Here is a 15,811-nt window from a genome sequence, read left to right as displayed (position 1 = left end):
AAGTCTAAGGCAGCTGGATAGGAAACATTTTTCATCTAGAAACTGCAGGTTCTGCTGCCATGGACTTAGAACCTCTAGAGAATTATTTCCCAAGCTGAGGGTCATGACCCACACAAACGGTACTGAGATGAACTGGAAGGATCATAAAGTGATCACCAGGAGCCCTAAAATATAGTCAAGTAAAACAGTCTGGGGAAAATCAATCTTTAATTAATTCAGTTCATAGATATGCAGTGCGTTATTTCAACGGATCACAGGCAAGACAGGTTTGGAACTTTTCAGTGTATGGTCTCTTCTGGCATGAAAATCATTGTAAATTGAAATTAAATATCATCTAGTTTCAGGTATGCCTCAAACTCTGCTGTTCAAGAAAGTGCCAGTTAAACACCTGGGGGTTTAAAAATTGGCAGGAGGACGGACAGTCCAGTGGACATAGATTTGGAAAGATTTGCCTCCAGATGGACCTGCTTATGATGTTGTTTACAATTAAAATAGCCCAAAGCTTATGCAGATGTTCCTCAGACAACTGCAGAATTATAATAATGTTACTGTAGTTTCAGGACCAAGAAAATATGTTTTGCAAGGCATTAGTTAGTTTGTTGTTTACTTTGTTGCAGCTGGTGCCCCATCTCCCTTTCCTCTTGTGTCTGATGCATAAAATGCCCCCAGAAATATTATGCAAAGCTGTTCTTGAAGGTACCTAGAAAATGCAGAGCATTTCTACAAACTCAAACCCTGATGTTAGAAATGTCCTTGAGGAGTTTTTAAATTTATCAGTTTAATTGTCAAAAAGAGCACAACACATCACAAAGTGTGCTCGTGTCAAGGAGGGGAAGAGTGTGAAGAATCAGAGAAAACAAAATCCAGATTAGCCCTTTAAGCTTCAAGGAGATAAATGAGTGACACCTGTGATTGTGGGCGGGGCAAAAACATACCAAACAAACCAGAGTGGAGGGGAACAGAAAGGAAGAGAGATCTCAAAAAAAGAAGGACGTATTTAAGATCTCATCTAGTTTCTTCATACTGTACCTGCTCTCTGAGAGTGAACCTGTACAGTTGCAACTAAGGGGAAGAGCAGTAGGAAGACTGTGAGTGTCAGTTTGTATGCAGAACCTGCTGGATTTCCTGCTTGGGCAACCATGTGCTGCTAGACAGAGTGCTGATCCCTGGAGTAGCTGTGATTGATTTCTTTTTCTAAATCTTCACCTTTTTCTACTTGGATTTAACCCTCAACTTTTTCTCTTTGTTTTATTGGATATTTTCATTTGCCCAAAGGAACCATCTACAGTAAGTCTTTTGCTTTATTGGACTCTGTCTTGGCTTCTCATAGACCTTTGACACAGTTTGGCCTTTAATTTACCATCCTAACAGTTTCTGCTGTTTCTGAACTGAGCCAAGGGTTTAGCAAACTTGGTTTAGTTTTTGGCCATTTTTCTTAATATTTCAATACAATATACTGTGCTTCTGTCAGCTTATCATTTGCATATTTATTTGGTTTGCATGAATCCGGTTTATTATTTGAATTTGTGACAGAATAGTACTCAACTTTTTAAAAATATGGAAAACTCAGTGCTACAACTATATGCATATGCCCCTGACCAGATGTAAGGGTGCTGAGCATTTATATACAGACTTGACAAACTTTAGTTACTAGCTGGTGAACATAGTGGAGCATTTAGCAGCTAAACAGCCTGATATTTCCCTCAGGAGTTGGTAGAGACCAAAAAAATTGGACACAGTCATTAGATGGACACATTCATGACCGCAAGCGAATGACAATGTTGCTGTGTGTTTGCTGGATATGTACTAGCTGATAACAAATTCCCCATTTGCCATCACTGTGAAATCTGCAAATATGTCAGTGTTTTGTGGTTAATGCAGGTTTAAAGTGCATGTTACTGTGTTCATTTTAAAGGGATTGTTTGATATTTGAAAAATAAGCTCAATGGATGTTGCTGAGAGTTAGATAAAGAGATCAATAATCTGTATGGTAAATATGTAGCTGGAGCCAGCAGTCCGTTGATATTTTTTTTGTTTTGAACATAATTGTGTTCTGAATGGGTTAAAGACTGGAAACAAGGGGAAAACAATAGCCTGATACGGTGCAATAGTAACAACATCCACCTACCCCCACCTCCGAAACTCACCAATTAACACCTTATATCTTGTTTGTTTAATCCGCACAAAAACTGAAGTGTAAAAATGTCAGTTTGCAGTTTAGTGAGGGCTATGTGCTGAACTATTTCTTGGCAGTGAGCAGCAGCTTCCTGGAGTGTCTCTGGTGGTAGCCTGCCAACTGCCAAGAAATAGTCCAGTTAGCTAAGGCTAGCAAGCTTAGCATCGAGACTGCTGGCTGCAGATATTTACCATATCAGCAGTAGTATCAGTCCTCTCATTTCCGAAATGTCAAACTGGTCCTTTAACTGAGGAAGTTACTCGATTAGTAGCAAATAATGTGGGCTACACTACAAGACGAGTGGGCTTCGTTCGAACACACATGCACACGCACATAAACATGCATACAAACAGCTACGCACGCGCACACATCCTCTGGTGAATATTTATGAGAGTTGATGCTTCCTAGTGGGATGACAGACTGTTTTCAACCCCCTTTGATCTGTATGCCTGCTCCCATATCCCCCCACTTCACACACACACACACACACACACACACACACACACACACACACACACACACACACACACACACACACACACACACAAACACACACACAAACAAACACACTGTCCCTTTGAACCCTGGCCAAGATGATGGGTCAGGAGCACACAGTGTCCAAACAGGACAGGAAATGGAGCTGGTCCATGCAGATTTCAGCTTCAACAAACTCCTGTGCACATTTGAGAGAGAGAGAGAGAGAGTGAGAGAGAGAGAGAGACATGGATGAGGGGACAATGAAGAAAAATAACAGCTGAGGAGAGTGTGATATCTGTCGAGCCTTTCTAGTACTGTTACAGAGATTCTTGAGGGTTGACAGTAAATGCAGCTAAGTATATTTTGCGCGTATGCACAGCTTGTGCGTGCGTGCGTGGATGTGTGTGTTTGAGCTGCTCTCGTGTGCACGCCACTGCAAGTGTTTGTGTACTTTTTACTTGTGTGTCTGCATGTGTCTGTCTGTTGAATAGGCTTCTTGTCATTGACCTAAAAACAGTGTGAGAGCCTGCCAGTGTCGCTTAAATCCTCTTTTCTTCTCCATTCCCCCAGTCTCTGTCTTCTAGTCGGCGCGCACACTCGTCAGTGTGTACATGTGTGAGCGTTTCTCAGTGTGAGTGTGCGCACGCGTCAGTTGCTGTCTCTATTTAAACATCATACAGACTCACAAATGGCGTTCCTGCCAACAGAGATGAGAGCATACTGTTCACAAAGACTCTTACTCTCCCACTCTTTCCCTCTCCCACTCTCCTTCTTCAGTCCCTCCTTTTATACTTTGTAGGTACCCATGGGATATCATTAGTGTTATTACTGTATTGAGATAAATGAGTGCATGTACGTCTCAATGTGTGCGTGCAGTCACGTGTGTGTATGTGTGTGCGTGAGCAGCATGATAGAGGTGGTGAGATGCTGCATGTCCAAACCCACCCTGAAGGGTTGGGGATAATTACAGAGTAAGACAGATTACAGTTGCTGCTTTCAAGATTTCAAGCGTTTTTCTCTTCCTCTATCCTGCGTCTCCTTCTTTCTAATGAATCCATCAAGAGCATATATACACATCTGTATGCATTTACTTTAAAAAAAAAAAAAATCTTTTTGGCCTTACAAAAGGTGGAGGTAGGTGCTGGTGTTGTATTAGCCTTGTAAAGCCAGAGTGATGAGTGATGTTTCATCATCAAATCTCTCCTCAAGGGATGAGGGTTAAGCATAATTACAGATGCTGCTTTCATGTTTTCTCACGCTTTGGCTAGTCTTCGCTGCCACTGCTGGCCTTTCACTCCCTATCAAAGGAGACTTTGGTCCTCTGGGGCTGCAGACCCAGACACACATTGACACACATTTACACACACACACACACACACACACACACGCACACTGCTCACACATGCACACATACACACACACATTCATTTCAGTCACATATATCAGGATTCCATTTACATTTTCATACTGTATCAACTGTTTTGAGATATAATCACCTCTGCTCTAATAGAATCAGACCAGGTTCCCAACTAAGTTCTACATTTTTTTAGGATAATATTGTATCATGAAGCAAATGAATTACATTAAGATTTCAGATGTAATCTGTAATGACTGTGGTGTGTATATAAATAAGATGTGATCTTTGGAAGAGCCATTCTAAGCTACGCCTGTCAAACTTTCTGCTCTGACACAGCACATGTGCCGTTTACAATAGCAACTGGGCAGATTTACCACATTATTAGTACTTTTCAAAACGACAGGTCCTCCATTTCAGACAGGGTAGACAAAAGCGGGCTAGTTTTTATCTGCCAACTGTCAATTTTGGCAAAAATGGCAAGTTTCTTTAGAATATTTAATCAGCTATAATTACATAGCTGATTAAGTTAACATTATTTCCATGAGTTGGTGGATAACTCCATCTCCAGCTGACTTTGAACTGTTTCCAGCTGAGGATGAGAATCATGTTACAGGGGTCTTAGATATGCACTTGATGGCTACTTACAGGATATTATGCTAATAGGCGGAGGTTAAAGCAGCATGTCCCAAGAAAAACAAAAAAAAGTATTTTTCTCAGCTGATGATCCATGTGAAAAACACGGAAGTGAAGAAACATCACTGTTCTTGTGTTGCAGTGTAAAACTGGTTTGTCTGAGTATTATTAGTACGATAAGATTGTTCTAACACGATGGTGTTGAGCACCGTAGCTTGTATTTACAAATCTGGTGTTCTGCATCATCTCAAACCCTCCACCTGCATTTCTGACTGTCTGTCTGTCTGTCTGCTGGCTCATCAGTCTGTTTCCCTGTCAGTGTCTGTTGGCATGACAGTACTGGCTACAGGGTTGTTATGGTGTGCATGTGTTTGTCTGTATCTTACCTACACAGACAGGAAATATGAAATATGTGCCTACAGACAGCATATATGGAATCTTGAGTGTAAGTGATCATACTATCAGTGTTTTTTATTTTAGTATATTTTCATAGTTGAGGGACAATTGTTGTATATTACCATTCTCTTTTATATATAATAATAAGAACATGCTGTATATTCTTGTTAACATAATGTTTCACAAACCTAACTAGACATGTCGAGCGTGAAGGTTTCGTCCTTGAACTTAGGTTTGATTGTTGTTGTTTGTTTGATAATAAAGCCTTAACTCTAGATTTTTCCCAGAGCTTTCAGCCACATTCATGGTCTTTATTAGTGGATGGAGTTTGCTCAGTTGTCATAGAGAGTGTAGAAGTATTTACTGTAGATAAATACTTCATAAATACTTAGAATCAACAAATACGTCATGTTTCGTATATTTTCTTTTTAAATATGAAGACATATTTCATAACTATGTTACATTGCCAGTCACATTATCTGTCCAGAAATCAGTTATTAATGCCTCACAGTAGTTATAACTATTGACAAATGTATCACAAACCCTTAAAAATGTCCTTTATATCTTCCTACTACTTTATTAAAGCTTATTTTAGATTGTCATTTATTGACTGTACATATACTGCAAATAAATACTTAATATCTGGGTTGAAGTGAAGTGTTGTCTAGAAATAAGATATACTTGCATAACTGCTTTCATTATGTAAGCGTGTTCATAAATGTTACTGTGCAGCCCAGTGGCACTGTGAAAATATATGTTCTGTGGTTCAAAATACATTCAGTAACATAATTTTCCAACCATGTTGCATTCATGTCGGTATAAATTCATAATATATGAGACAAAGATATTATATATACTGTATATCCATATATATAATAGTACGTACAAAAGTATATAGTGAACTTCACTTACAATAAGCTACAAATATATACACATACTGTATCTGACCTCTGTGTGGGTGTGTGGATGTTTTTGTGGGCTACTTACTCTTTAATGTTGTAATTCAGAACTTTCCACTCACAATGAATCAAATCACAGTCTGTTGAAATGATGGTTTAGCCCATGAAGGACTCGTACTCTTCAGTTTGGCCGTCATTCTGTAAAAATGACCTCTGACTGTAGAGAAGAGGAGACATCCAAAGATATTAGCAACATCTTGTTGATCCACCATGTTTGGCTGGATTCATTTGTCTGTGTGTTATTTTTTCAGAAAACTGGCCAAAGGTAGGAAAATATCTTGATGTCATGTGACATGAGCACATCAACATGAATCCAGTGTAGCTAGAGAAGAGCAATCTGAAACCTCAACAGTAACCATTAGATTTGTCGTGTCCGTTGTCGAGCATCAAAAAAAGCTCCTCTCTAGAATTGACACTTTGCAGCGGCGCTCAACAATAAGAGACACCATTTACAGCCACAGTGAACCACAATGGATGACACATTTTGAGTTATAGGGCTTAGCTCTTACTTTTGACATATGTTATAGTCCTGTCAACACGTATGACTCACAGCTGAGGTCACAACTTCCTCCTTATTTTTCAGATGCTGTTTGAATCGCTTTGTAAAAAAAAAAAAAAATCCCCTGAATGATAGAAGGTGTGATGAGAAAGGTGTGACGACAAACTGTTACATGCACACCTGGGGTGCGAATCATTGGTTTAACGGTGAATATGTTTGATCATGTGTCTTAACTATTTCATTCAAGAGGGATTTTTTTTTTTTCTTACTTTTTTCTTCTAGCTGTATATTATCACATAGCTAAATAAGTAAAATTATGTGAGACTATTGTCCTGTAAGGTTAAAAAAAAAAAAAAGTGGATAGCAGACTTCTGTTATATCCATTCAAGCAGGAGTTCATAATTGGTGATTCATGTTTTCTGGAGCTTTTAACTCCATATCATAGTCTTCCTAGGTGGATGGTGCTTGGTCACTCGCCGTGGTGAAAAATCAGTTGTTATCAGGTGATCTGAGTATTGACCTACACATGTGATAATAGGTGGTCAAATAAATGTTATTTTATTTTGTGAAAAATATATAATGTTAAGAAAGTAAGTGTGAATAAATGGAGAGAAAAATCCTACATGTTCATGCATAATGTTTTTATTTTTTTATTTTTTTTTACTGTATTGATATCACATGTACAGTGTTGACCACATATTTTGCTGTCAGCAGCAGTACTGGTTGTAGTTGTGTAGTTCAAGTTAGAGATTTCCAGTTTGCATAGGGGACACATTCGTTTTGAGTCCATTTGATTTTTAAGTGGAGTATTCATATTGACTGTTGGTGAAAAAAGAGCTGCATTGATTATGTCTGTGAGCAGGTGTACATATTGAGTTGGGATAATGTATAATCAATGCATTGATGCAATGAATGAATCATTACACCTCTCATTAACACACCTTGATCTCAAATAAACCATTGGGAAACACTATATCACAATTATTTTGTGCAATAGTAACCAAGAGGATATAATACTTTTCATGTATTTTAAATAGTTCTGTTTGTCACCTCTTTTCATTACATGAAGACGCCTCTAAGAGCTGTAGTCAGTTCAGTCAATACCTGATTTTGACCAGAAAATATGAAGATGGCCTCCACATTGTTTAACTTTCTTGGATATTTCATATTTTATTTAATTAATTAAAGTGCCTATAACTCACTGCACTGTACCAAATGAGAATGTGAAAACAACATGGCACTATAAAGGCGGTTGTTCATATCACCTTAATTTGCAGAGCTTAAAGTCACATCTCATTGTTTAGCCTCCTGAACCACAACTGTATGTTTTAAATCACTCTCAGTGCTCTCATTTTCTTGTATTTGGCCACAGTTCTCAGACAAAAGCTCTAAAAGCTCACCTGCCCAGCACCACACAGCCAGATATTTTTGTCAGGAGTTGGTAGAGACCAAAAACAGAGCTAAAAGAAGATCAAATATTGGACTTTTGTTTGCCAGGTGGACAGAAACACGACTCGGATAAAAGCTTTGTTGCTTCAAATAAAAGTTTAAAGGTTGTTCAAATAAAAGCGACTGTTTCCTAACAAGTTGTCATATGAACTTAAAAGGTGATTATATGTCAATGCTTTCCTATAAATTATGTTTCAAAGCCTTTTACATTTTGGAAGAGAAATGCTTAGACTTTCAATTATGTATTAATTTTTTGGTCAAATTTAGTTAAATTTAAATCGACATTAATTGAAAAGGTGTTAACAAAATGTTTGCACAACATTAACACATCATTAACCTTTAAAGGTAATATGGTGAACAGTTTACATGTCAAGCAAAAACAGAGCAACGTTGTCATTTATTTGATGCTGTGTTTCTGGCCACCTGAGGAAAGTAAGTCCAATATTCCCTCTCCTTTTTGCTCTGTTTTTGTTCTCCACCATACTGAGAGAAATGCCTCCCTCTTCAGCTGTTAAATGCTCCACCAGCTAGTTGCTAACTGTGTTTGTCGGCTGTTTGGTGCTTAGCGGGTAGTGTGCAGTGTGTGTTTTTAGAGTTTTCTTTCTGAAAACAGAAATAAACAATACACTGAAAGAGACTGTGTAGAGCTGGCGGGATAAGTCAGGTGATATTTTTAGCGGGTTTGTCCGAGCGATTTTTTAAAATAGCCACCTATTAGACATATTTAGTCAAAATCAATAAATAAAATGAACAAAAATGTGGGCTATTGCGACCCACTACCATCAGTAATAGCACAACGACACTACCTCAAATTAGAAATGGGCCGTCATCTGACTGACCTTTTAATTCTATCGATAATAATATGATGATTCATTATATATTCATCCCCTGTGGAGAAATTATCCAACAGGTCAGATGCCAGGTCAAAGGTCAGCCGCTAACAGCACCCCTGGAGCAGATGCAAATTATGCGCTATAATTCATGGAGACTTCAGCCTGGTGTGTCTAATTCTATTCTTTTCTATTGTACTCTGTTCTTTGATGACAGACACAGAGGCAGGCAGGAGGAGGGATTTCTGTGAATATACCTTGTCTCTGTTATGTTTCTTCCTTTTGTCCCTCTCTTACCTCATCTGCCTCTTATCCCCATGATTCCTAATTACTCAGCCCTGCATTATGAGGGTCACTAGGGTATGGTTCACTCCAATGTCAGCCATCACCTACAGCCATATAGCAGCAGATTACTGGGTTTATATATAGGCTCTATATCCACTAATACAACATATGATGTAATCCCGAGAACATACAACTGTGGATTTATGCAATTTCTGACAAAAGGGGAGTTAAAGTTCAAGCATGTTTTTTTTTTTTTTCTTTTTAACTACAGTACATATGCATACAATACTGTACTATACTAATGTGCGGTTTGTGTGTCCATGCATTCATTTCTCTTTAAAGTTTTTTTTTTTAAATTTATCATCCTTCACCCCTGTGTGTGTGTGTGTGTGCGCGCATGTGTGCCTGTCTGTGCCTTTGCTAAAGAGGCAGTTAATCTGACCATGTCTGCTGGCAGGACATCAGGTTGCCCCATAGTGCATTTAGGCAAACAGCCAAACTCAAATAACATTGGACAGTTCATTCTGATAAGCTACTGTAGCTTTGCCTCCTGGAGCCAGAGACCTGATGCATCCATCAGCACATGGAGTGCAGAGAAATACCTAGAAGTGTGGTTCCCATCACTCCCTGGCAAACAATTACAGTGTTTCTCTAATGCTGTGCTGCAGGCTACGGGTGTTTCATTCTCCTAAAGAACTCCAGTGGGATGAATTTCATACAATTTCGTCAAGAAGTTCCCCAGTTTGGGGTTGATAGTACAGTACTTATCAGGCTATCTGGCTCTCCAAATGGGAAAGGATCTAATCTAAATGACTGTCTGCGGCGCTTGAAGTGCAATGCAACCCCTCTCTCCTCCACCCGAACAGCTGGATGGCGGTCGCCTCAGTTCAGATGAGAGAGGCGACGGATTGAGGTTGATTGAGGCACATATAGAAAGAGAGGGAGAGAGAAACTGAATTCCAGCGAATTAATCACCGTCTGTTCCACTGTATGTTTGAGCGAGAGAGAGGGAGAGGGAGAGAGAGAGTCAAAGACAGTCAACTAGAGAGAGAGAGAGAGGGCGAGAGAGGAGGGGGGGAGTGGAGCCTGACGCAGTGTGAGAGGCAGAAACTGAGAGGAGAGAGACAGAGAGCTGGGGAGACAGAGGCGAGGAGGCAGCGCATCACATCAGGCGCCGTTTTGCATCTTGACGCGGGTGAATCTCCATCTGGCTGCTGCTGCTGCTGCTGTGACCACCGAGCCCCTTCCCGGTCACTGCTCTCCACAGAGACCGCAGAGGAGACAGGAGCGAGCTGGGAGCAAATCAGTGACAGAGAAAGAACAAACAAAAAAAAACCAACAACAACATATCAACACACACACACACACACACATATATATATATATATATATATATATATATATATACTGCCAGGGGCAACAAGCGGACCGTTCTGCTGAGGCGAAGCGGCGGCGTCCTCCACGTTGGCATCTGGAGCAGGTAAAGTGAGAACGGGAAGCGGACATGTGTGGCGGCGGCGGCGGTGGCTGCGCACAGAGCTTCTGGCTTCATTTCATGTGCCCGCCGTGCGATGGCTGGACTCGCATTGCGTAGGCAACTTTGAAATACGCCAACAGCTCTGACATTCCTGCGGTTCTGAAATCAAAGACACTGAACCCATCCGTGTGTGTGTGTGTGTGTGTGTGTGTGTGTGCACAGCCGTGATGAATGAGGGGAATTATTTGCTGGTTGGCTATTCTCAGGCAGCCTCGCTTGTCTTATCTCCCGTCACTGTGTGTCCATTGATAATGCGGCCGCAGATGCACGCGTCCGGATTTACAGGATCGTACCGTGCGCCTGTGTGTGCGACCTACAGCAGAGCAGCTCCGAGCCTGTCCAGCATTTCAAGATGTGTCTGTAACGTGTCACATGTTGGCAACATTTAGGGTGGTCACTGAGTATTAATTGAGTTTTCGTCCCGGGACGGGCTGCAGCTCCAGAGTGAGGGACCAGCAGGGCTCAGCCACATACCCGCACCGCGGTCCAGCGGGCTGGGTGTTCAGCACCCTGGACAGCGGCTCTGCACACTCGGGTTAGCGGGCAGTGGGGGGAAAAAAAAATCCAACCCGGTGAACTCTTGTTTTTCTCTGAGATGTCTTTGAAATGGTAGTTTCATCCGTATGTTCTTGTCAGCATGTTTCTTATTTTTAGATCTGAGGAGTCTGTGGAAGGTAAAACTTTAACACATCAGGCCTAAAATCTACATTACTTCATATTCTAAGCTGTCAAGAGAAAGATGTTGATGGTTTCTTCAGAGTTTTCAGTGGATCCATGCACAGGTTTTAGCATATCTCAGTTTTTTTTTTTCTGTTTTTTTTTTACCATGTCAGTCTCACACAGTGCAGACACATTCAACCACAAGTGCTTGTGCATGCAAGAGGTGGCCATGTGCAGGCAGGTGACAAATTAGAGGGGGTACTTCAGTGATTTGCTAATGTTCAAAATGTGAGCAGCCGAAACCCCCAACGCGGCTTTCTATGGCTCCCATGATGGAACTTAAAAGCCTCTTTCATTAAACATCATCAGGGTTATTTTTTCAAACTTTGGAAAGTTCACAGAAAACAACCCCACCCCCACCCACCCAACACCAATGCACAGCCTCTGTAGTAGTGCACCTCATGTTGGGTAAAGTGAACTTCTTCTGAGAACCTGGTGGCGTGTCCCTTTAAAGGAAAAACCTCATTAAATGAGGGAAGAGAGATAATGAATGTACATGCTTCCATATAGGGCAGAGGAGTCACTAGATGGTTTAATGAGCCTTAAAATTATGGCCTTAGTAGTCACCAGATTTCAACTCAGTTGAACACTATGGGAGATTTTGGACCGATGTGTGAGACAGTGCTTTCCACCACCACCATCAAAACACCAAATGAGTGGATGTCTTTTGGAAGAATGGTGTTCATCCCTGTTCCAGAGAGTTGTAGAATCAATGGTTAGAAGCATGTGGTGTTGGCTTAGGACTTTACCAAGAAACCTAGTGTTGGTTTCCCACCCATCTGTAATGTTTGTCACACTCTAAGGCAGCACAAACACCACTTTGGCAAAAATGCAAAAGTGTTACCCAGTTAAAATGTGGCCGTGTGGCCAATGTGCAGGCCTGTTAAAACAGTCTTGATGCGCAGTTAAAACACAGTAGCCCAGTGAGTGCATGTGTGTGACACAAAGTCGCTCAACCAGTTAAATTTTGGCTGCTGTGTCCTGTGCCTCCTGCCTACTGCCCCACTATCTGTTGTAACGGATGTTGTTGCCACTTTGTCCCATAGGGCATGGACTACTAACAGAGTTTTTCCACTGACTGACTCCAATTGTTGGCTGAGTGCCACAGAGGGAGAGAGAAAAGGAAGAGGAGGACAGACAGATTGATAGAAAGAGAGAGAGAGAGGGAGGAGGAAAAGGGTCCCTCTCCTACCACCATGAATAGACATGAGGTAGCACCAGTAAAACAGAGCAGCTTCAATGACTCATTTTAGGGCATAATGTGTTTGAGCATGAGAAATGGTTCACTGGATTTTTTTCGAGGCCAGAGATCCCCAGTCACTGTGAAGACTTTAGTTGTCCAGGGAATTCATTGATAACTATCTTAGAGGTCGCTCATCTTGCTTTCATCCTGCATTAGTACTGCAGTGCTTGCTGCAGCACACTTCTCCAGTCTCCAGAGTTGTAAGAGCAGTACACTTCAGATCGGGCTGGAACAAAAGAGTCCTTACACCCGTGGTTACCAAACTGCTCCGTTTGATTCTCGGGAGCTAAAAACTCCACTCAACAAAACCAAACAAGCTCTCTGTACAAGCAGCTGCACAGTGAAAGCTTTTTGTGCTGCAGCAGCAGAAATGTCAAAAACGGTTGGACTCTAATGGTTACATCTGTAATAAAGCAGGTGCAGGCAACATTAAAAATCAGCTGTAATGAAAAGTGACAACTTTCCTCAGCTGTAAAGAGGAACTGCCAGAATGTCTGCAAGTACAAAATGAACGAACTGTGATGGGTTTAATGTCTGTGGCGTCCTGTCATTGCACCAAGTTGTTGCTCTGAACCTTCACCTTCAGCTGTAAGAGGATCTTTTCTTTCCTCTCTGTATAATCTACTGTAGACACAGGAGTGAGCTATCCATCCATGCTACAATCTCAGTACCTAGAGGCATCACTGTGGGGCAAGTTCTCCAGGAATACTAAAGAAACACTGCTGTGTAATGGGAGATCCCTCCTCGCTCTCCCATCCATTTACTGCACTTTTCGCCCCTTTAGCTGGCTCTGTGAGGGAGCAACACGGAGCACGTCTCTGTTGAAATCCCAAGCTAAATTTCAGAATCAACTCTCATCAGTTGTTATTTGTCACAGCCATCCATATTTCAACAGAATCTAGCTCCCCATATTAAGCATGTTGGTGCACAGAGCGCCGGCAGTATGACTTGTCATAATGTTGATCTTTGTTGAGAGGGAATACCCCATGGTGTGGAAGCAAATCTGCATGCATAGTTAACATGACACCTCCCTGCTGACTGGGTCTGAATGTGAGGATATTTTTTACTGTGCTATTGTTGAGAAATTGTCTACTGTTGCATTTATTCATTCTCTGTTTTGCTGTTGAAATACAATTAGAATACAAATAAGTTGTAAACAAATCTTAGATTGGGCTACTTGTCACAAGAAAAGTAGCCCAACACATACACACAATAATCCTGTGTGACATTTTCATACACAAATACACCCACATGCTGCAAACATGACACTCTGCACTGTGGCATCAATATACATGGCAGCACATACACACATATGACGGCAGCATCTGTAGTAGAGGGCGAGAGGGATGTGGAGAGACACGCAAACAGACAAGTGCATGCACAAAAGCAGAAACATGTGGACGTGCACACATGCACGCTGCAGACAGCACGGGATGCACACACTCAAGATAGCACTTGGATTAATAATGTACAATATTCCCTGTAGGAGGCTAGTTAGCATTTCAGGAAGATTGCACTAGCACTGGGGAACTGTAATTAGGAAGTTATTGTTACAAGTTGCAACTCACACAAACACACGTGCACACACACACTCACGTACTCACAGTATGCAAATAGCAAAGCAAGAGTGGTAGGGGGTGTGGTTTACTATCCTTTACTCTTTACTCTGGTCTTTCTGTTATTCTCAAACATATATCTATATAATGTGAATGTCTGTACACGGTTTAAAAGGGTCAGTTCACCTGAATTTGTAAAAACATTTTCATAGTGCAGACCGCTTTGGTCTCATTTTCTGTGGTTTTGAGATACCTGTCTCTGACCTAATTGATTTTTTAAAAAATAATTCAACCTTTACTTTAGCAGGAAAGCCTTGCTGAGGTTAAAAACCTCTTTTTCAAGACTGTCCTGGCAAAGACGGGCAGCGCTAACAATGAGTTACAGACAAACAACCTAGGACAGGTGAAATCAAATATGTCAGAATTACACAGTAAATCATGAATAAAATTTCTAATACAATGAGATTAAAAAAAACAAAATAACAACTTTATCCTAGAAACGACCTAAATGGCACCTTAAAACAACCCTGGAGCTGTCTGAAACGACACCAACACTTTAAAATTCTAAAATACCTGAAAAACATCAGCAGGCAGAAAAGAGAGCACACAGTTTCTGATGTACAATACAACATGGGTGAATGAAATATAGTTTATGGTGTGCACGGCATTGAGAAATCACATTTGAAAATTCAACAGTAACATCTCTTTTCACAGTCTGCCTGTCAGAAGAAACTAGTTCCACTGAGGATTGTTCAAAGAGGTCCCATTCATCATATTACAATGGTGGCAGAAATCCTAAACATGGATCTCAAAGCCTGGGTAAATAATAAAATCCAAACTGTCTGCAAAAATACCATAAGAAGTAAGTGAGGAAATACATTTGTTTTATATTTAGGTGAACTGAGCCTTTAAGATAGTTTGTAAATGTGGCTAATTTGTGGCTGCAGATCCATGCTCTCATAACCCTGAATCCTACCTTATTCTCTGCGTTGACATGGTGCCTAAACTTTCTAGGCTCCAGGCTCATGAAATTTTGATCGGCCTCTTTTCACCAGGGAATCCTAAAAACTAGAGACGTTTCGGGTCTCAAGCTGTAGTTTAAGAATTTCTTAGAGCTGGTGTCATTAACCAAAGCGTTACATTTTGAGACGAGGAGACAACCTAACGGTGACCTCATACCTCATGTTCACAGCGTGAATGATGAATGAGCTCCTTAATGTATGCTGACGCGTGTCTTGCTGATGCCAGCATGCCAGAACTAGAGCTAATCCCAACCTAAACTCTCCAGCAAAGGTCTCACACCTTCTCTTTTTCTCTTTATATCCCATCCTCATACACCTTTCCCCCCTCCTCTCTCTTTTCCCTCTCATCTCTTGCCATCTATGCCTCCATCTTTCTAAACTGCCACAATGCACACACCCTATTCATGCAGCCTGTGTGTGCGTGTGTGTGTGTGTGTGTGTGTGTGTGTGTGTGTGTGTGTGTGTGTGTGTGTGTGTGTATGTATTGAGTCAGCTAGTTTGTATGCCGGCTGCTGCTATACCAGCCTCTCTCTGGAAATCAAGGAGCGATCGTGGTGTGTATGCTGAGAGAGCGAGACGGAGAGGAAGAAAGAGCAAGGGGAAGAGGGAAGGCGAAGAGGGCGAGAGGTGGTAGAGACAGAAAGAGAGATGGAGAGAGGGATAGGGATGCCA

The 15,811-nt window shown here is 41.2% G+C and overlaps 1 protein-coding gene across 3 annotated transcripts in view; it reads left to right on the top strand.

Annotated features, from left to right (window-relative positions):
- Positions 1–396: 396 nt before the first annotated feature.
- The window catches only part of LOC139636817 (protein ELFN1-like), a 120,644-nt gene continuing 105,229 nt past the window's right edge, over positions 397–15,811 (top strand). For 2 of the 3 annotated variants that reach the window (XM_071505168.1, XM_071505167.1), the window contains exon 1: positions 10,189–10,541. The gene's annotated coding sequence lies outside the window, so the exon portion shown is untranslated. Of the gene's footprint in view, positions 1,288–10,188; positions 10,542–15,811 lie in introns of those variants that run through there. The other variant, XM_071505169.1, reaches the window with a different exon arrangement.

Source organism: Trachinotus anak, unplaced genomic scaffold, assembly GCF_046630095.1.
Source record: "Trachinotus anak isolate AG129_WGS33_773 ecotype Australia unplaced genomic scaffold, CSIRO_AGI_Tana_v1 ptg000019l, whole genome shotgun sequence".
NCBI lineage: Eukaryota > Metazoa > Chordata > Actinopteri > Carangiformes > Carangidae > Trachinotus > Trachinotus anak.
Note: the sequence above shows the minus strand (reverse complement) of the source record. Positions and strands in the feature narration are given on the sequence as shown.